The sequence below is a fragment of the Lissotriton vulgaris genome, chromosome 8 (assembly GCF_964263255.1).
Source record: "Lissotriton vulgaris chromosome 8, aLisVul1.2, whole genome shotgun sequence".
In the NCBI taxonomy this organism is placed as follows: domain Eukaryota; kingdom Metazoa; phylum Chordata; class Amphibia; order Caudata; family Salamandridae; genus Lissotriton; species Lissotriton vulgaris.
Window position 1 is genome coordinate 981,752,719 of NC_141696.1, and position 19,643 is coordinate 981,772,361.

A 19,643-nucleotide genomic window follows, 5' to 3' on the forward strand; every position below is an offset into this window, starting at 1 on the left:
AACACTATGTGCCGACGCGCGCTTCGGAAATTTCATGTACCATCGTTCTTCAGGGCGCTGATGGTATATGTACAAATATAATTAGGCCTGATACATTTATTTTCTTTCACAATGCAAGAATTTGAAAATACTGGCTTCGTCAATCCAGTCTGTGGGAACAATATAACATCACAAAAATAATTAGAAAATCTAATTAAAAATTCCTCTACAAGATGTAAGGAGAGCAGGATTATAACTGAGTGCATGAAAAATATCAAATAGAATAAATGAGGTGTGTACAATACGAGAATAGAGAATACACCAAAAGAAAAAGTAAGTTAGAAGAAAATAGAAGAATGTTAAAAAGGATCCCCTAGTGTTCACAGAAATGTATTAAACTGTGAGAAACCTTATAGCCCAACTTATTATCATACAAGCATAATATACTTACTCGCTAGATATGAGTACTACTCCAATAGTAGGGATCCAGCTCACACGACCTTCTATTATTTGGGAATCTAAAAATGAAGATGACACTACCCTCAAGCGGAATGCCGAATCCTAAATAAGGAGCAAGAGTAAATATAAGCAACATAAACATGTACTGGCCAAATCTAAACGGTAGATCTAATCAAAATATGTGAAGTACCTAATATATGAGCCAAAACGGTCTATATTGATGATGAGCCAGACAATTTTTGCAGGGGTTGCCTCTTATAGAATATTCCAAAAGCCCAATTGGACCACCAGCTGTAGCCAAAACAAAGCATAGAATAAAAGATCCCAGAGTATGCTGCTAGTACAGATAGTATAGAGCCCCTAGGCACACACCACCATGTACTTACTTAAATTAATCTCGGCTTCACTCTAGAAAGGGAGTGCATCCGTCGAATAGTCAGAATAGATAGCATCGTATACCGAATAAACTGGAGGGAGAGCATGAACAGTATGTACAAATGGCCTGCCCAACATAATCTTTTAAGCAAGTTTATTCATACATTAAACTTTTCAAAATAATAATACAATCATTAACAATGTTTCAACAATGATGCCCGATGCATTTCGAGCCCTGGTAGGCTCTTCCTCAGCGGCCTGGAACTAAACATATACATGGTTTTAATAAATCGACCAAAAACATAAAGCATTTAATGTGTACACACTTCCTATGAATGCAAGAAATACACTAGTACCATGTTGTTCACGATTCTACAAAAGATATTTGTGGTGGCTTAAAAAGAAGAAAAGAAAAAAGGAAATTGTGCACTTCATCAGCTATTGCGTGATGTTCTTCCGTCACCTCACCACTTAGTGACCCGTACTTAATCTACACTCATACACGTCACTCAATATGTATTTTGTTATTTTGCATTACGTATTATTTGATTTGAGTACATTTTAGAATGATTTAGAGCAGTGGTACTTAACCTGATTGGGGTCCGCAACACCTGCTCCGCGGTTCCTTAACTGTTTAGAAAATTAAATAATGTTAGCAGATTGATAAAGTATATGTGCGTAAGAAAAAATAAAATTGAACATTTTCTAACATCATTTACTGAGAATGCATTTGAGATTGGAGCCTAAAAATTAAGCTGTTATTTTTAGCTTGATTCATGTGTGCAGCAAAAGTAGAGTAAACAAAATCTAGAATGAACAATCGTTGGCCTGAATTGAGACGCTGGTATGCGCAGACAAAGAGAGACCGCATTAGGAGTAGAATCTAGCATATCACTACTTATTTTAGAAAAAAACTGAGTTTTATATAGCTCAAACCTACCCATTCAAATAAGTTTTTTATTTGTTTCATATCTTTATTGTGAAATAAATAAATGCATAATAATTAGTGTATTTGTTTGTATACTTGGTTCTATATTTTATGTGTTGTTTTGAGGGTCATATTGTAGAAACTGCTTTGTCAGGGGTCCCGGGCTTCCATTTGTGATTCAGTGGATTTCCACAGATGTCCAAAGATTAGGAGCCCCTGATTTGGCGCATTGTTTGCCTGACACTATAGTAATGTCTGTCCTTGTTTTGAGAAAGTGTGTTTTTGTTTGGGATAATGTGTGAATTTTTAAAATGTGTTTTATGTAACAATGTGTATTGTAAATACAATTTTAATTGCTAAGCTCATTGTAAGGTTATTAAAAACATGCCTTCTAAAATGAGTAAGTTCAACTAGACCTATTTAAAGAAAGTGAAGTGCAATTTGTTTTGCGCTTATTATGTTTATTTTCACAGAGTGGAAGATTCATTGTTAGATGTTTGCATCAAGGTTGGTCTTGCAAGGGTGAACTTGTCAGGTGTGCTGATTCATTGTCTGAGAGCAACAGTGTTATTTTGACGGGATTGTTATTCCCAGCACTGAAAGAAAGTTGTCATGTAGTGTTTAATTTCTTTATTTAGGGATGCTGCTGCAAATGAATTCAGCAATGCGAGTTACAGAAAATAATTTTGAGTTGGACATATTTTCTGTGAAAAGAGATTTGAAAACACAAACATTCAATCAATAAGAAAGCGTAACGATGTTTGTGCAATACATAAATAATTAAGATTAGATGTATTTTCCAGGTTAGTCCTGGAGATCTTATGTATGTACTGAACAATCCTGACCCCCGTTAACCTAGTAACCGGAAACCTACCCAAAGTCCTGTGCCAACCTATTGATCTGAGGAAAGGACTTCTCCAAATCAGAAGCGGATCAAAACGTCGTCGGCAAACAGAGCTACCTTCCTCTCACATGCCCCAAACTTGAATAGTAAAATACCAGGCTCTTCTCTTAAGCACTGAGCAAAAGGCTCAATATATAGGTCAAAGAGGAGTGGGGAGATGGGGAAGCCCTGCTTGGTACCCCTGGTGATCTTGAAAGGGTTGGTCAGTTTTCCATTTACCAGGAGTCTCGCCGAGGGATCTCTGTATATGAGCTGAATAACTCAACAGAATTTTCCTCCAAACATTTTCCATTACTGCCGAGAGATATACCCAATTAACCCTATCTAAGGCCTTGGTGGCGTCTAATGTCATGGCTGCAAGAGGAAGTGAAAAAGTGGAAGCCAAGTCTATTGCACCGACGAAATCATAAGTAAGATCAGCTAGGTTCCTGCCACTCTCAAAACCCTTCTGATCACCCGCCACTGCTCCCAGTCTGTCTGCCAGCATCCTTGCAAAGATTTTGTAATCTGTTTTCAGCAGGGAGATGTGTCTATAAGACGCGCAGTTCTCAGGATTTTTGCCTGCTTTCACCCTAGCACCCTCCGATAGTATCCCGTTAAAGAGTGCTGTAAAACTCTGGATTATTGCGTCCCCCAAACATCTATAAAATTCCGCTGGGTACCCATCTGGCCGTACAGCCTTTCCTCCCTTACAGGGAGATATAGCCTTCCTGACCTCTTGCTGGGATATATCTATCTCCAGATTTTCTCGCTGAGAGAAATTTAGGAGGGTAAGTGACATAAGATACTTGGTGGTCAGGATTGGTCAGGACATAGATAAGATCTCCGGGACTAACTAATCTGGCAAATGTTTGTAGGGAATGCCAGAAATTATTGAAATCTTGGGCCCTTTGACCATTCTGAGGAGGATTCATCTGATCAAAATGGTCATACTACCAAAAATCACTTTTCTTTTTAACACCATCCCTTTAAATTTTGAAAAATTGGTGATAGATTAGCTTCAGCAAGCAATCAACTCTTTCGTTTGGACTAACAGGGCCACAAAGATAGCCTGGAAGAAGCTAAGGCGTAGGAGGGAGAAAGGGAGTCTTGCACCCCTGACTTGCAGTACTACGCCTGGGCTTTCCAGTTTGCGCACTTAAGAATGCTGCTGAAAACCTCTGATCATACAGGGGTGGAGGTTATGTACTCCGCTATGCTAAAGGGTGTGGGTCTGTCGCAGGAGGGATTCCTCTTTAAATATGGAGATCAGAGGTTCTTCAAAAAGATCAGGTTGAAAGTTTTGCTGGGGATGGCTCAAATAGGGGCTAGAATTAAACGATGCAACGGTCTTAATTACTTTAGTAGTTCGGCCCCCCGGTTGGATTCTCCAGGGGTTCCAGATTGCCTGAAAGATAATTAGTTACACCCCTTAGAATAGCAGGATTAAAGGTGTGTGTGTGTGTGTGTGTGGGGAGGGGGGGCCGAGGGAATCTGTCGCCTGACGGTTCACTTACATCTTGGTCGTCACTCCACAAAAGGGTAGAGGAGGGCATATCTAGGTTTAAATACCTACAGTTGCAGAGCTGGGCCCAGAACCTAAAAAAAACCATAGGCATAGGAAATTCCCTTGAGGAGCAACTAGTGATATGACCGGTGGAAGAGAAAGAGGTTTCCTTCTTTTATTGGTCCATAGAGGAAGCCATTGATGGATATTTTAAATTAGCTGGAGTACTGTGGGGAGCCTTTATGCCAGATGAATACTGGGAAGACTTGTGGTAAACTTCCTTTAACATCTTGTTCACTGCTGTAAAACCAGCTTGGCTCAGGAGGAATCATTATTTCACTACCCACAGGGCCTACTTATCTCCATTAAGACTGTCCAAAATATCGAAGGGACTCCCAGTTAGCTGCAAGAAGTGTGATTTAGAAAGTGCCTCTGATATGCACATGTTTAAACAATGCCCAGTGATAACAGAATATTGGGGAAAAGTAGGGGCAACTATAGCTGCTATTTTGGGATTTCCAGGCCAAATTTCTCTTGCCCTGACTATTTTTGGCATATCGAGCGGGGTAACGGACCCTGCTAGGGTTCCTCTTTCACGCAAACCTGCTGGCTAGTAGGGAAATCTGCAAGAGCTGGGTAGAAGTTGCACCCCCCACACATTCGGAGTGGCTGTCATCTTTATTAAAAAAATCTCAGATTGATTTGGGTAGATTGCAGAATAGCAATAAGGAAGCACTATGGATTGTTTATTAAGTTGGTCTCAGAGTTAGTTTTTTGGGGCATTATAATTTAAGGGTTTAAGTTGTCACGTTTAAAATAATTTTGGATCCTATAATTAGGCCTCTTTGAAAACTCTGATTATGTTTGGCCCCCTCCTCAGTTTCCACTTTTTTTGTGTGCTTTTTATTTTTTATTTTCATCAGCGTAGCCGATGGCTTCCAACGAAATACATTCATAAAGTAGCACATCATTCCACATTCCTTTAGCATTAGTACAAAAACAATATACAAAGTCTCATCTAGATCCACAGACTACATATAAACTTTCCATATAGGTCATGACACTGTTTCCTCCTCCGAACTCTCATTTTGTTCTGGTGGCGGTTCACAAATGTCTCCCCTGATTTTGTTTCATGCTCCCCACACCCTACTCCATTTCCGGGGGCCTCCACGACTAATAAACACTGTCCTTTCAGCCACCATAGCCGTGTCCATGACTTTGCACCAGGCAGTTAGGGACGGCACGTCCGTCGCCCCCCACTTTTGAGCAATATTACATTTAGCAACCATTATCCCCAGTGTGGCCCAATTCTGCGCCTGGTGAGTAAGGTTGTTCTGGTACCAATGACACCCCTGCTGTCTGCGATATTGTTCTCATAATTTTCCTCCAGTATTCCGCGATTTTTGGACAGTGCCATATGGTGTGATAGAAGGTACCTTCCTTCCCACAACTTCTAAGGCAATAGGGATGCTGTGTTTTTCCCATCTTGCATATGGCGTGTTTAGTGTTGTAGGTGCGATATAGGATTTTAAGCTGCACTAGCCTGAGTCGCGAGGGTAACCCCACCTCCTCTGGCGAGGCCAGTGCCTCCTGCCACTCCGTGTCAACAAGGTCGCCTATGTCACAGGCCCATTTGTCCCCGAGCAGTGTTGTGAGGTCCGGAAGGTTATTAACTAATTTCCGGTAGGTGAATGACATAGCCCTCTTTTGCATACATTCCATCAGTAGCCTGTCCTATAAGGGGGAGGCCTCAAGCACCTCGGTACCGTGTGGTATGGCCATGGTCAGTGTGTGTTTTTTATCTGCATGTAGCAAAAGATTTCAGTGGGTGTCAGTTCGTATTGTCGCTGAAGATGTTCGAATGTGACTACTTTCCACTTAGACCACATGTCCCCCACCGTGGATATTCCTATGGCATCCCATTACTCAAAGTCCCTGCTATTGTGGAGTCGTCCCAATCGCTTAGTGTCCCATAGAGGAATAAGTTGGGTTAGAACCCCTTGCCAGCCCATTTTTGCCTGTGCCGCATGCCCTATTGTGACAGTGTGCTGTGTGGGCCCTATTAACGCTGGGGTATGCCCCCTGTTGGAAAGTGCAGAGAGTAAATTTCCAGGTCCCAATAGAAACCTGTCTGCATTGTATGCAGGGTCTGACTGCGGGGCATGTATCCACTGGTTGATCACCTTTAATTGCTCCGCCCAGTAATATAATTGTATATTCTGGAGTGCTATCCCGCCATAATATCACCCACGGGTCAACTTATTCTGTGCTATACGTGCCGGTTTGTTACCCCATAACAGGTTGGATACTTGGGCCGCTATCTTTTTGAAATAGCCTGGAGGGAATGTTGTGTTTTCTAACGCAGACAAAGCGGGGAAGCGCCATCATTTTAAAGAGTGCTGCTTTTCCCAACAGCGTCAGTGGTAACGACTCCCAGTGTGTTGCATCTCTCCTCAGATGCTCCAACGGGGGCACTAAATTTCAGTTTCCACTTTTAGTAAGCCAACATCAACAGTCCTCGGCTACACTTAAACCGGAAGAGAGTGAGACCACCCCCTTCAAAACAAGCATTGGAAATGCAATAGGGCTCGCATTAGGAAAGTTTGAGCTATTGGTCTTACAAATGAATTTTTTTTATTTGTGTTATTTTTTCAAATAGCTAAATTAATAGCTTTGTCATTTACAATGCCAATAGTTAAACTTTCGCAAATGTGACACCTATAGCATTTGTAATGCAACATGTTTTGTATTTACGTGACTTAGATGTATTGATATTACAAATAACAATGGCTTTTAATTTTTTTAAATAATACTTAAATAATTTATTTAATTTGTATTGGCAATAGCTTAAACTTTTGTAAATAACTTTTGTGAAGATTATGTTCAGTGTTTTTTATTGCGACGAAAATCCAAGAACAGAAGTGAAATATTAACATCTTTTTGTGATTTGTAATAAAGCGTGAAAGCTTGAAAACAGTTTGAAACATTGAAAGAACATATTTGAACCAGTGATGCTGTGGTTGCGCTGAGTGATGCTGTGGTTGCGCTGAGTGATGCTGTGGTTGCGCTGAGTGATGCTGTGGTTGCGCTGAGTGATGCTGTGGTTGCGCTGAGTGATGCTGTGGTTGCGCTGAGTGATGCTGTGGTTGCGCTGAGTGATGCTGTGGTTGCGCTGAGTGATGCTGTGGTTGCGCTGAGTGATGCTGTGGTTGCGCTGAGTGATGCTGTGGTTGCGCTGAGTGATGCTGTGGTTGCGCTGAGTGGTGTGTACCTCGGTGGAGCTGTGTGGTGGGTGCATTGGTGGAGCTGTGTGGTGGGTACCTCGGTGGAGCTGTGTGGTGGGTGCATCGGTGGAGCTGTGTGGTGGGTGCATCAGTGGAGCTTAGTTGGCGCATCGGTGGAGCTGTGTAGTGAGTGCATCGGTGGAGCTGTGTGGTGGGTGCCTCGGCGGAGTTGTGTGGTGGGTGCCTCGGCGGAGTTGTGTGATGGGTGCCTCGGCGGTGGTGGGTGCATCGGTGGAGCTGTGTGGTGGGTGCTTCGGTGGAGCTGTGTAGTGGGCGCATCTGTGGAGCTGTGTGGTGGGCGCATCAGTGGAGCTTAGTTGGCGCATCGGTGGAGCTGTGTGGTGAGTGCATCGGTGGAGCTGTGTGGTGGGTGCCTCGGCGGAGCTGTGTGGTGGGTGCCTCGGCGGAGTTGTGTGATGGGTGCCTCGGCGGTGGTGGGTGCCTCGGCGGTGGTGGGTGCATCGGTGGAGCTGTGTGGTGGGTGCATCGGTGGAGCTGTGTGGTGGGCGCATCTGTGGAGCTGTGTGGTGGGCGCATCTGTGGAGCTGTGTGGTGGGCGCATCTGTGGAGCTGTGTGGTGGGTGCATCTGTGGAGCTGTGTGGTGGGTGCATCTGTGGAGCTGTGTGGTGGGTGCATCTGTGGAGCTGTGTGGTGGGTGCCTCGGAGGAGCTGTGTGGTGGGTGCCTCGGAGGAGCTGTGTGGTGGGTGCATCGGTGGAGCTGTGTGGTGGGTGCATCGGTGGAGCTGTGTCGTGGGTGCATCGGTGGAGCTGTGTCGTGGGTGCATCGGTGGAGCTGTGTGGTGGCTGCATCGGTGGAGCTGTGTGGTGGGTGCATCGGTGGAGCTGTGTGGTGGGTGCATCGGTGGAGCTGTGTCGGTGGAGCTGTGTGGTGGGTGCATCGGTGGAGCTGGGTGGTGGGTGCATCGGTGGAGCTGTGTCGGTGAAGCTGTGTGGTGGCTGCATCGGTGGAGCTGGGCGGTGGGTGCATCGGTGGAGCTGTGTCGGTGGAGCTGTGTGGTGGGTGCATCGGTGGAGCTGTGTGGTGGGTGCATCGGTTGAGCTGTGTGGTGGCTGCATCGGTGGAGCTGTGTGGTGGCTGCATCGGTGGAGCTGTGTGGTGGCTGCATCGGTGGAGCTGTGTGGTGGCTGCATCGGTGGAGCTGTGTGGTGGGTGCATCGGTGGAGCTGTGTGGTGGGTGCATCGGTGGAGCTGTGTGGTGGGTGCATCGGTGGAGCTGGGTGGTGGGTGCATCGGTGGAGCTGGGTGGTGGGTGCATCGGTGGAGCTGTGTCGGTGGAGCTGTGTGGTGGGTGCATCGGTGGAGCTGTGTGGTGGGGGCATGGTAGAGCTGTGTGGTGGGGGCATGGTAGAGCTGTGTGGTGGGGGCATGGTAGAGCTGTGTGGTGGGAGCATGGTAGAGCTGTGTGGTGGCTGCATCGGTGGAGCTGTGTGGTGGGTGCATCGGTGGAGCTGTGTGGTGGGTGCATCGGTGGAGCTGTGTGGTGGGTGCATCGGTGGAGCTGTGTGGTGGGTGCATCGGTGGAGCTGTGTCGGTGGAGCTGTGTGGTGGGTGCATCGGTGGAGCTGTGTCGGTGGAGCTGTGGTGGCTGCATCGGTGGAGCTGTGTGGTGGCTGCATCGGTGGAGCTGTGTGGTGGCTGCATCGGTGGAGCTTAGTTGGCGCATCGGTGGAGCTGTGTGGTGAGTGCATCGGTGGAGCTGGGTTGTGGGTGCATCGGTGGAGCTGTGTGGTGGCTGCATCGGTGGAGCTGTGTCGGTGGAGCTGTGTGGTGGCTGCATCGGTGGAGCAGTGTGGTGGGTGCATCGGTGGAGCTGTGTGGTGGGTGCATCGGTGGAGCTGTGTCGGTGGAGCTGTGTGGTGGGTGCATCGGTGGAGCTGGGTGCATCGGTGGAGCTGGGTGCATCGGTGGAGCTGTGTCGGTGGAGCTGTGTGGTGGGTACCTCGGTGGAGCTGTGTGGTGGGTACCTCGGTGGAGCTGTGTGGTGGGTACCTCGGTGGAGCTGTGTGGTGGGTGCCTCAGTGGAGCTGTGTGGTGGGTGCCTCGGTGGAGCTGTGTGGTGGGTGCCTCAGTGGAGCTGTGTGGTGGGTGCCTCAGTGGAGCTGTGTGGTGGGTGCCTCAGTGGAGCTGTGTGGTGGGTGCATCGGTGGAGCTGTGTGGTGGGTGCATCGGTGGAGCTGTGTGGTGGGTGCATCGGTGGAGCTGTGTGGTGGGTGCATCGGTGGAGCTGTGTGGTGGGTGCATCGGTGGAGCTGTGTGGTGGGTGCATCGGTGGAGCTGTGTGGTGGGTGCATCGGTGGAGCTGTGTGGTGGGTGCATCGGTGGAGCTGTGTGGTGGGTGCATCGGTGGAGCTGTGTGGTGGGTGCATCGGTGGAGCTGTGTGGTGGGTGCATCGGTGGAGCTGTGTGGTGGGTGCATCGGTGGAGCTGTGTGGTGGGTGCCTCGGTAGGGTTGTGAGGTGGGTCCCTCGGTAGAGCTGTGTGGTGGGTGCATCGGTGGAGCTGTGTGGTGGGTGCCTCAGTGGAGCTGTGTGGTGGGTGCATCGGTGGAGCTGTGTGGTGGCTGCATCGGTGGAGCAGTGTGGTGGGTGCATCGGTGGAGCTGTGTGGTGGGTGCATCGGTGGAGCTGTGTCGGTGGAGCTGTGTGGTGGGTGCATCGGTGGAGCTGGGTGCATCGGTGGAGCTGGGTGCATCGGTGGAGCTGTGTCGGTGGAGCTGTGTGGTGGGTACCTCGGTGGAGCTGTGTGGTGGGTACCTCGGTGGAGCTGTGTGGTGGGTACCTCGGTGGAGCTGTGTGGTGGGTGCATCGGTGGAGCTGTGTGGTGGGTGCCTCAGTGGAGCTGTGTGGTGGGTGCCTCGGTGGAGCTGTGTGGTGGGTGCCTCGGTGGAGCTGTGTGGTGGGTGCCTCAGTGGAGCTGTGTGGTGGGTGCCTCGGTGGAGCTGTGTGGTGGGTGCATCGGTGGAGCTGTGTGGTGGGTGCATCGGTGGAGCTGTGTGGTGGGTGCATCGGTGGAGCTGTGTGGTGGGTGCATCGGTGGAGCTGTGTGGTGGGTGCATCGGTGGAGCTGTGTGGTGGGTGCATCGGTGGAGCTGTGTGGTGGGTGCATCGGTGGAGCTGTGTGGTGGGTGCATCGGTGGAGCTGTGTGGTGGGTGCATCGGTGGAGCTGTGTGGTGGGTGCATCGGTGGAGCTGTGTGGTGGGTGCATCGGTGGAGCTGTGTGGTGGGTGCATCGGTGGAGCTGTGTGGTGGGTGCATCGGTGGAGCTGTGTGGTGGGTGCATCGGTGGAGCTGTGTGGTATGTGCATCGGTGGAGCTGTGTGGTATGTGCATCGGTGGAGCTGTGTGGTGGCTGCATCGGTGGAGCTGTGTGGTGGCTGCATCGGTGGAGCTGTGTCGGTGGAGCGGTGTGGTGGGTGCATCGGTGGAGCTGTGTGGTGGGTGCATCGGTGGAGCTGTGTGGTGGGTGCATCGGTGGAGCTGTGTGGTGGGTGCATCGGTGGAGCTGTGTGGTGGGTGCATCGGTGGAGCTGTGTGGTGGGTGCATCGGTGGAGCTGTGTGGTGGGTGCATCGGTGGAGCTGTGTGGTGGGTGCCTCGGTAGGGTTGTGAGGTGGGTCCCTCGGTAGAGCTGTGTGGTGGGTGCATCGGTGGAGCTGTGTGGTGGGTGCCTCAGTGGAGCTGTGTGGTGGGTGCATCGGTGGAGCTGTGTGGTTGGTGCATCGGTGGAGCTGTGTGGTGGGTGCATCGGTGGAGCTGTGTGGTGGGTGCATCGGTGGAGCTGTGTGGTGGGTGCATCGGTGGAGCTGTGTGGTGGGTGCATCGGTGGAGCTGTGTGGTGGGTGCATCGGTGGAGCTGTGTGGTGGGTGCATCGGTGGAGCTGTGTGGTGGGTGCATCGGTGGAGCTGTGTGGTGGGTGCATCGGTGGAGCTGTGTGGTGGGTGCATCGGTGGAGCTGTGTGGTGGGTGCATCGGTGGAGCTGTGTGGTGGGTGCATCGGTGGAGCTGTGTGGTGGGTGCATCGGTGGAGCTGTGTCGGTGAAGCTGTGTGGTATGTGCATCGGTGGAGCTGTGTGGTATGTGCATCGGTGGAGCTGTGTGGTGGCTGCATCGGTGGAGCTGTGTGGTGGCTGCATCGGTGGAGCTGTGTCGGTGGAGCGGTGTGGTGGGTGCATCGGTGGAGCTGTGTGGTGGGTGCATCGGTGGAGCTGTGTGGTGGGTGCATCGGTGGAGCTGTGTGGTGGGTGCATCGGTGGAGCTGTGTGGTGGGTGCATCGGTGGAGCTGTGTGGTGGGTGCATCGGTGGAGCTGTGTGGTGGGTGCATCGGTGGAGCTGTGTGGTGGGTGCATCGGTGGAGCTGTGTGGTGGGTGCATCGGTGGAGCTGTGTGGTGGGTGCATCGGTGGAGCTGTGTGGTGGGTGCATCGGTGGAGCTGTGTGGTGGGTGCCTCGGTAGGGCTGTGAGGTGGGTCCCTCGGTAGGGCTGTGTGGTGGGTGCCTCGGTGGAGCTGTGTGGTGGGTGCCTATGTGGAGCTGTGTGGTGGGTGCCTCAGTGGAGCTGTGTGGTGGGTGCCTCAGTGGAGCTGTGTCGGTGGAGCTGTGTGGTGGGTGCATCGGTGGAGCTGTGTGGTGGGTGCATCGGTGGAGCTGTGTGGTGGGTGCATCGGTGGAGCTGTGTGGTGGGTGCATCGGTGGAGCTGTGTTGGTGAAGCTGTGTGGTGGGTGCATCGGTGGAGCTGGGTGGTGGGTGCATCGGTGGAGCTGTGTCGGTGAAGCTGTGTGGTGGCTGCATCGGTGGAGCTGTGTGGTGGCTGCATCGGTGGAGCTGTGTGGTGGGTGCATCTGTGGAGCTGTGTGGTGGGTGCATTGGTGGAGCTGTGTCGGTGGAGCTGTGTAGTGGGTGCATCGGTGGAGCTGTGTAGTGGGTGCATCGCTGGAGCTGTGTGGTGGCTGCATCGGTGGAGCTGTGTGGTGGCTGCATCGGTGGAGTTGTGTGGTGGCTGCATCGGTGGAGCTGTGTGGTGGCTGCATCGGTGGAGCTGTGTCGGTGGAGCTGTGTGGTGGGTGCATCGGTGGAGCTGTGTGGTGGGTGCATCGGTGGAGCTGTGTGGTGGGTGCATCGGTGGAGCTGTGTGGTGGGTGCATCGGTGGAGCTGTGTGGTGGGTGCCTCGGTAGGGCTGTGTGGTGGGTGCCTCGGTAGGGCTGTGTGGTGGGTGCCTCGGTGGAGCTGTGTGGTGGGTGCCTCAGTGGAGCTGTGTGGTGAGTGCCTCAGTGGAGCTGTGTGGTGGGTGCATCGGTGGAGCTGTGTCGGTGGAGCTGTGTGGTGGGTGCATCTGTGAAGCTGTGTGGTGGGTGCATCGGTGGAGCTGTGTGGTGGGGCATGGTAGAGCTGTGTGGTGGGTGCCTCGGTGGAGCTGTGTGGTGAGTGCATCGGTGAAGCTGTGTGGTGAGTGCATCGGTGAAGCTGTGTGGTGGGTGCATCGGTGAAGCTGTGTGGTGGGTGCATCGGTGGAGCTGTGTGGTGGGTGCATCGGTGGAGCTGTGTGGTGGGTGCATCGGTGGAGCTGTGTGGTGGGTGCATCGGTGGAGCTGTGTGGTGGGGCATGGTAGAGCTGTGTGGTGGGTGCCTCGGTGGAGCTGTGTGGTGGGTGCATCGGTGGAGCTGTGTGGTGGGTGCATCGGTGGAGCTGTGTGGTGGGTGCATCGGTGGAGCTGTGTGGTGGCTGCATCGGTGGAGCTGTGTCGGTGGAGCTGTGTGGTGGGTGCATCGGTGGAGCTGTGTGGTGGCTGCATCGGTGGAGCTGTGTGGTGGCTGCATCGGTGGAGCTGTGTGGTGGCTGCATCGGTGGAGCTGTGTGGTGGCTGCATCGGTGGAGCTGTGTGGTGGCTGCATCGGTGGAGCTGTGAGGTGGCTGCATCGGTGGAGCTGTGAGGTGGCTGCATCGGTGGAGCTGTGTGGTGGCTGCATCGGTGGAGCTGTGTGGTGGCTGCATCGGTGGAGCTGTGTGGTGGCTGCATCGGTGGAGCTGTGTGGTGGCTGCATCGGTGGAGCTGTGTGGTGGCTGCATCGGTGGAGCTGTGTGGTGGCTGCATCGGTGGAGCTGTGTGGTGGCTGCATCGGTGGAGCTGTGTGGTGGCTGCATCGGTGGAGCTGTGTGGTGGCTGCATCGGTGGAGCTGTGTGGTGGCTGCATCGGTGGAGCTGTGTGGTGGCTGCATCGGTGGAGCTGTGTGGTGGCTGCATCGGTGGAGCTGTGTGGTGGCTGCATCGGTGGAGCTGTGTGGTGGCTGCATCGGTGGAGCTGTGTGGTGGCTGCATCGGTGGAGCTGTGTGGTGGCTGCATCGGTGGAGCTGTGTGGTGGCTGCATCGGTGGAGCTGTGTGGTGGCTGCATCGGTGGAGCTGTGTGGTGGCTGCATCGGTGGAGCTGTGTGGTGGCTGCATCGGTGGAGCTGTGTGGTGGCTGCATCGGTGGAGCTGTGTGGTGGCTGCATCGGTGGAGCTGTGTGGTGGCTGCATCGGTGGAGCTGTGTCGGTGGAGCTGTGTGGTGGGTGCATCGGTGGAGCTGTGTGGTGGGTGCATCGGTGGAGCTGTGTGGTGGGTGCATCGGTGGAGCTGTGTGGTGGGTACCTCGGTGGAGCTGTGTGGTGGGTACCTCGGTGGAGCTGTGTGGTGGGTACCTCGGTGGAGCTGTGTGGTGGGTACCTCGGGGGAGCTGTGTGGTGGGTGCATCGGTGGAGCTGTGTGGTGGGTGCCTCGGTGGAGCTGTGTAGTGGGTGCATCGCTGGAGCTGTGTGGTGGGTGCCTCGGTGGAGCTGTGTGGTGGGTGCATCGGTGGAGCTGTGTGGTGGGTGCCTCGGTGGAGCTGTGTGGTGGGTGCCTCGGTGGAGCTGTGTGGTGGGTGCCTCGGTGGAGCTGTGTGGTGGGTGCATCGGTGAAGCTGTGTGGTGGGTGCATCGGTTGAGCTGTGTGGTGGGGCATGGTAGAGCTGTGTGGTGGGTGCCTCGGTGGAGCTGTGTGGTGGGTGCCTCGGTGGAGCTGTGTGGTGGGTGCATCGGTGGAGCTGTGTGGTGGGTGCATCGGTTGAGCTGTGTGGTGGGTACCTCGGTGGAGCTGTGTGGTGGGTACCTCGGTGGAGCTGTGTGGTGGGTACCTCGGTGGAGCTGTGTGGTGGGTGCATCGGTGGAGCTGTGTGGTGGGTGCATCGGTGGAGCTGTGTGGTGGGTGCCTCGGTGGAGCTGTGTGGTGGGTGCCTCGGTGAAGCTGTGTGCTGGGTGCATCGGTGGAGCTGGGTGGTGGGTGCTTTGGTGGAGCTGTGTGGTGGGTGCATCGGTGGAGCTGTGTAGGTGGAGCTGTGTGGTGGGTGCATCGGTGGAGCTGTGTGGTGGCTGCATCGGTGGAGCTGTGTGGTGGGTGCATCGGTGGAGCTGTGTGGTGGGTGCATCTGTGGAGCTGTGTGGTGGGTGCATCTGTGGAGCTGTGTGGTGGGTGCCTCGGAGGAGCTGTGTGGTGGGTGCCTCGGTGGAGCTGTGTGGTGGGTGCATCGGTGGAGCTGTGTGGTGGGTGCATCGGTGGAGCTGTGTGGTGGGTGCATCGGTGGAGCTGTGTGGTGGGTGCATCGGTGGAGCTGTGTGGTGGGTGCATCGGTGGAGCTGTGTGGTGGGTGCATCGGTGGAGCTGTGTGGTGGGTGCATCGGTGGAGCTGTGTGGTGGGTGCATCGGTGGAGCTGTGTGGTGGGTACCTCTGTGGAGCTGTGTGGTGGGTACCTCTGGGGAGCTGTGTGGTGGGTACCTCGGGGGAGCTGTGTGGTGGGTGCATCGGTGGAGCTGTGTGGTGGGTGCATCGGTGGAGCTGTGTCATTGGAGCTGTGTGCTGGGTGCATCGGTGGAGCTGGGTGGTGGGTGTATCAGTGGAGCTGGGTGGTGGGTGCATCGGTGGAGCTGTGTAGTGGGTGCATCGGTGGAGCTGTGTAGGTGGAGCTGTGTGGTGGGTGCCTCGGTGGAGCTGTGTGGTAGGTGCCTCGGTGGAGCTGTGTGGTGGGTGCCTCGGTGGAGCTGTGTGGTGGGTGCCTCGGTGGAGCTGTGTGGTGGGTGCCTCGGTGGAGCTGTGTGGTGGGTGCCTCGGTGGAGCTGTGTGGTGGGTGCCTCGGTGGAGCTGTGTGGTGGGTGCCTCGGTGGAGCTGTGTGGTGGGTGCCTCGGTGGAGCTGTGTGGTGGGTGCCTCGGTGGAGCTGTGTGGTGGGTGCCTCGGTGGAGCTGTGTGGTGGGTGCCTCGGTGGAGCTGTGTGGTGGGTGCCTCGGTGGAGCTGTGTGGTGGGTGCCTCGGTGGAGCTGTGTGGTGGGTGCCTCGGTGGAGCTGTGTGGTGGGTGCATCTGTGGAGCTGTGTGCTGGGTGTTTTGGTGGAGCTGTTTGGTGGGTGCATCGGTGGAGCTGTGTAGGTGGAGCTGTGTGGTGGGTGCATCGGTGGAGCTGGGTGGTGGGTGCATCGGTGGAGCTGGGTGGTGGGTGCATCATTGGAGCTTGGTGGTGGGTGCCTCGGTGGAGCTGTGTGGTGGGTGCATCGGTGGAGCTGTATGATGGGTGCCTCGGTGGAGCAGGATTCGATGGTCTTATTACGAGGAGGCCCTGGTGTCAGAACACTCATGTTGTAATAAAACAACGGATAGTACATTATCTGGAGATGTATTTCAAATCAACTTCAAGAAATTTGTTTAGCAATATTAGAATCTGAGTGCTTACTCACTCAGCATCAGAGTGGTTAAACTGCTGACCATGGAACGACTAGTTTCGTTCCAATTGTGCAGTACGGTACAAATAAATCTGTTATGTGGCGTTCATTCAATTTCTTCATGCATGCCAGGTCACTTGTTTTAAACCACAGCCATATTACGTAGGCCATGCATCTTAGAAAGGATTTCTAGTTACACTTTTTTTGGTCATGCCCTTTAGAGAACACACCTCAACTTTCACGAAATTTACAGCACTGGCCATAGACACATTAACCATGAGAGCTACATTAGTGAGCGCAGGACCCATGATCTTCAAATTGCACACAGTTCTCTACAACATGCACATTAACCCACTTAGCTATGACACTGCTCAGAAAAAAATGCCTTGATAGGGGAGGGTGACACAGAAATTGAGCTGCAGGTATGCTTCGTGCAAATTATGATGCGATATGTTTGGGGAGCACACTCAACACACACAACTCTACTCCACACTCCGAGCTCGTGCTAAAACCCGAATCTCGAGGGAGTTGTGTGTCTGTGACATTGTAACCTGGTAGCTTTTCCATCTTCCTTCCTTGTGTGCAGATATTTTCGGTGTGACCAACACGATGCAAATACACTCGTTCGAGAGATTGGAGCTGTCACTAAGGCGCTGGAGTCACAGCTGAGTTTGTAATGAAAGAGGCGGATGCGTGCACTCAGCATTCAAAGACCCTCGGACGCCTTAATGGCACATGGAATACTTTACAGCCTTCTAATGGCAGGAGGCGGTTAATGACTGTGAAGAACAAACAGAAAGCACCAGAAACGAGGCGGAAATGCAAGACACATGGCAAGCTGGAGGGAAAACGTGCGGTATCGGCCTCTGCTTTTAAGGGATCTGAGATTTAATGAAAGGTTGGTGCATTTCAAAGGCATGGTGTTTGACGTCTGTGCCCCTTCACGTGCGTGGGAAAGGCGGGAAGACATAGCCCTACTTGGCTTTCTCTGCCCTGCTCTCTACAGAGAAATCTCCCGAATAGCCCCTGCATTCTGTTGGTTAGAGATGCTGATTTATCAATTGTTCAGGGCAGGTGGAAAATAGAAATGGAACTGTCCCCGGAATGGGTAATCAGCATGCATGGAAGTCACAATCCCTAAATAAAACGCCTGTCTCTAATTTCTTTATACCTCAAAGAAACAAGTTAAACAAGTTTTAAAAGGAGACACGGCCTCCGGCCGTGAAACTGAAAGTACGGCCGGCCGGCCGTGAATAATTAGCGGGTGAGAAATGAGCTGGGAGGGCTGCCTTTGATGTGGTAATGCGAGGCAGGCAGGCGGCTGGTGGCATTGTGCACGCGCTTTTTAGGGCTTGCGCTTGCGCAATGACCTAAAAAGCACATGCACTCAAAGGAATCGCCAGTGGAATCGCCAGTGGTGGTTAAACACTGGATAAGCCCCTATAGAGCTTCCAGCTGTGCGTGTGCACAGCAGGCGAGCCCTAAAAAGGGGCCAGTGACATTCATTGGGATTTTTGTTTACCGGTAGGATGGGGCGCCTCCTCCTGGCCCATCTCGATTACCTATGTCTCCTTAAAACAGAGTAACCGTAACGGTAATGACACCCTATTTTCGGTCAACTGGGGTATGAGGTGAATGAGACCTTCACTAGAGATTATAGCTAGAATTATTACAGTGAAAATCTTCTGCTGTTTACGGTTTGTCAAAGAGGTAGGTACAAAAATCAATATTAGCAACAGTAATCTAAGAGATTTCTTGAAATCAGCCTGAACATAGGTTTCATAATAAATGAATAAATGAGGCCATTTACCTGTGCTGTAACTTTTTTTATAAAAACGTATCCGGACTATGGCAACCAATTAGTCCTACAGGCTTGCCGTCATACCCAACTCAGACCTACTATATCAAGCATAAGCTTTCCGAAAAGACAACCATCAGAGAGAGATACACAGTAAGAAAATTACAAATATGTAAAAAAAAAAATTACATTTGTCAAAAACTATCTAAAATCCATTGTGAGAGAGCCTTATAATATTTATCACACTGCAATTTTTTTACCCTCCTGTTGTGAGTAGGTCGCAAACACAAAAACTCTTGCCTACTATGGTAATATGACCATTTATTGTAAGGTTGACCAGCGAACCAATCCTGTCTATACGCTTTATCAAATTTGTCACCATAAACAACTCGGGCTTCCTGTACTGAGATTAAACTTTCATACAAGGCAGCATACATTCACAAAGTTAGAAATGTATCCAACGCTACTGTTGGCAATGCAAAATATTTTAGGTCTCCGAAGAGGCCCTAAGGATGATTATTACAATATAAATATTCTATCCCAATGGTCTAGCAGAGGGGGGTAACCGACACAAAAAGCCTTGCCTACTGTGGTAAACTATCAGATTCCATGAAATGAAATACCTCTCTGCTGGTCTTAAAATAATAATAATGATGATGATCCAACCTGAAATGTCTTAAAACTTTATAATATCTTTTTCACAATAGATAAGTGAGGCCCACTGACTCTATCATAACATTTTTAAATAAATCTTATTTATATCCTTGGTCATTAGGTTTACTCCATAATCAACAAATCGCTACTGTACAAAGCATGGAAACTAGAGACAAACCAACACCATCACCATATATAAGTTGTTTAATGGCATCGGAGTAGCATTTGTGTGATCTTTAAGGGCAAGTTCCAACCATAGGGGCATATGTGTGAATGAAAGGTCAAACACAATTACTTTGCTTGTCCAAGAGCCTGGCTCAAGCAGCTGAATAAAAAAAATGATCACAGCTGATTGGAGTGTAAGCACTCTTTCTGTGCAAGAGCACAGGCTTTGACAAATCGATAGCTGTAGTCTGATAAACCAACATCTGGACTGAGCCACAGTCCTTCACTGTTGTACTCGCGAAGCTCTTATATTTTTATCACATAAGTCGGTATACCTAAAAACTACATCATCTACTACACTTCTTGCTCTTCTACCTGGAGGATATTCTTAATGTCCTCTCCATATGACCAATACCACCATTCCTTGGTTCGACGTTGGTGCTTACACTCACTTTTGTGAAGTTGTGAGCAAAGGTGGTAACGTTTTCCAGTTGAACCTAGAAGGGATTAATCCCTTTTACAGTTTTCTAGACTTCGTTTTTGCTTATCAGTTTGCTTGTTTAGATTACCACTATATTGAACACTATTCCAGATACATTAAATTCCATTCCTGTCTTCCTACTTTTCTTTGTCTCTCCTCCATCCAAAATGAGTCAACGTTTTTGACCCTTGGCATAATATTTGTATTTTATTTCTTTCTATTAAAAAAAAAAAAAGAAATAAAGAAATGTAATGCAAATGTTAGGCATACTGGAACTGCCTGGATAGTATCTACTGGATTAGTTTTACTACTGTCAGTTTGAAAAACGGTCCTTTTGTTGATGTGTTGGCTTCATGAATTCTCTTTTTTTTGACCTTCAG

The 19,643-nt window shown here is 51.2% G+C and overlaps 1 protein-coding gene and 1 long non-coding RNA gene across 13 annotated transcripts in view; both read left to right on the forward strand.

The window, feature by feature from the left end:
• Nucleotides 1–19,643, forward strand: part of MYCBP2 (MYC binding protein 2) — a 2,065,574-nt gene that overhangs the window by 19,297 nt on the left and 2,026,634 nt on the right. The window lies entirely within an intron of this gene.
• LOC147698206 (uncharacterized) lies at nt 5,065–19,514 on the forward strand. Its single transcript, XR_015299328.1, has 4 exons — nt 5,065–6,698; nt 17,655–18,135; nt 18,241–18,863; nt 19,109–19,514. It is a non-coding gene; the product is annotated as an uncharacterized LOC147698206 (long non-coding RNA).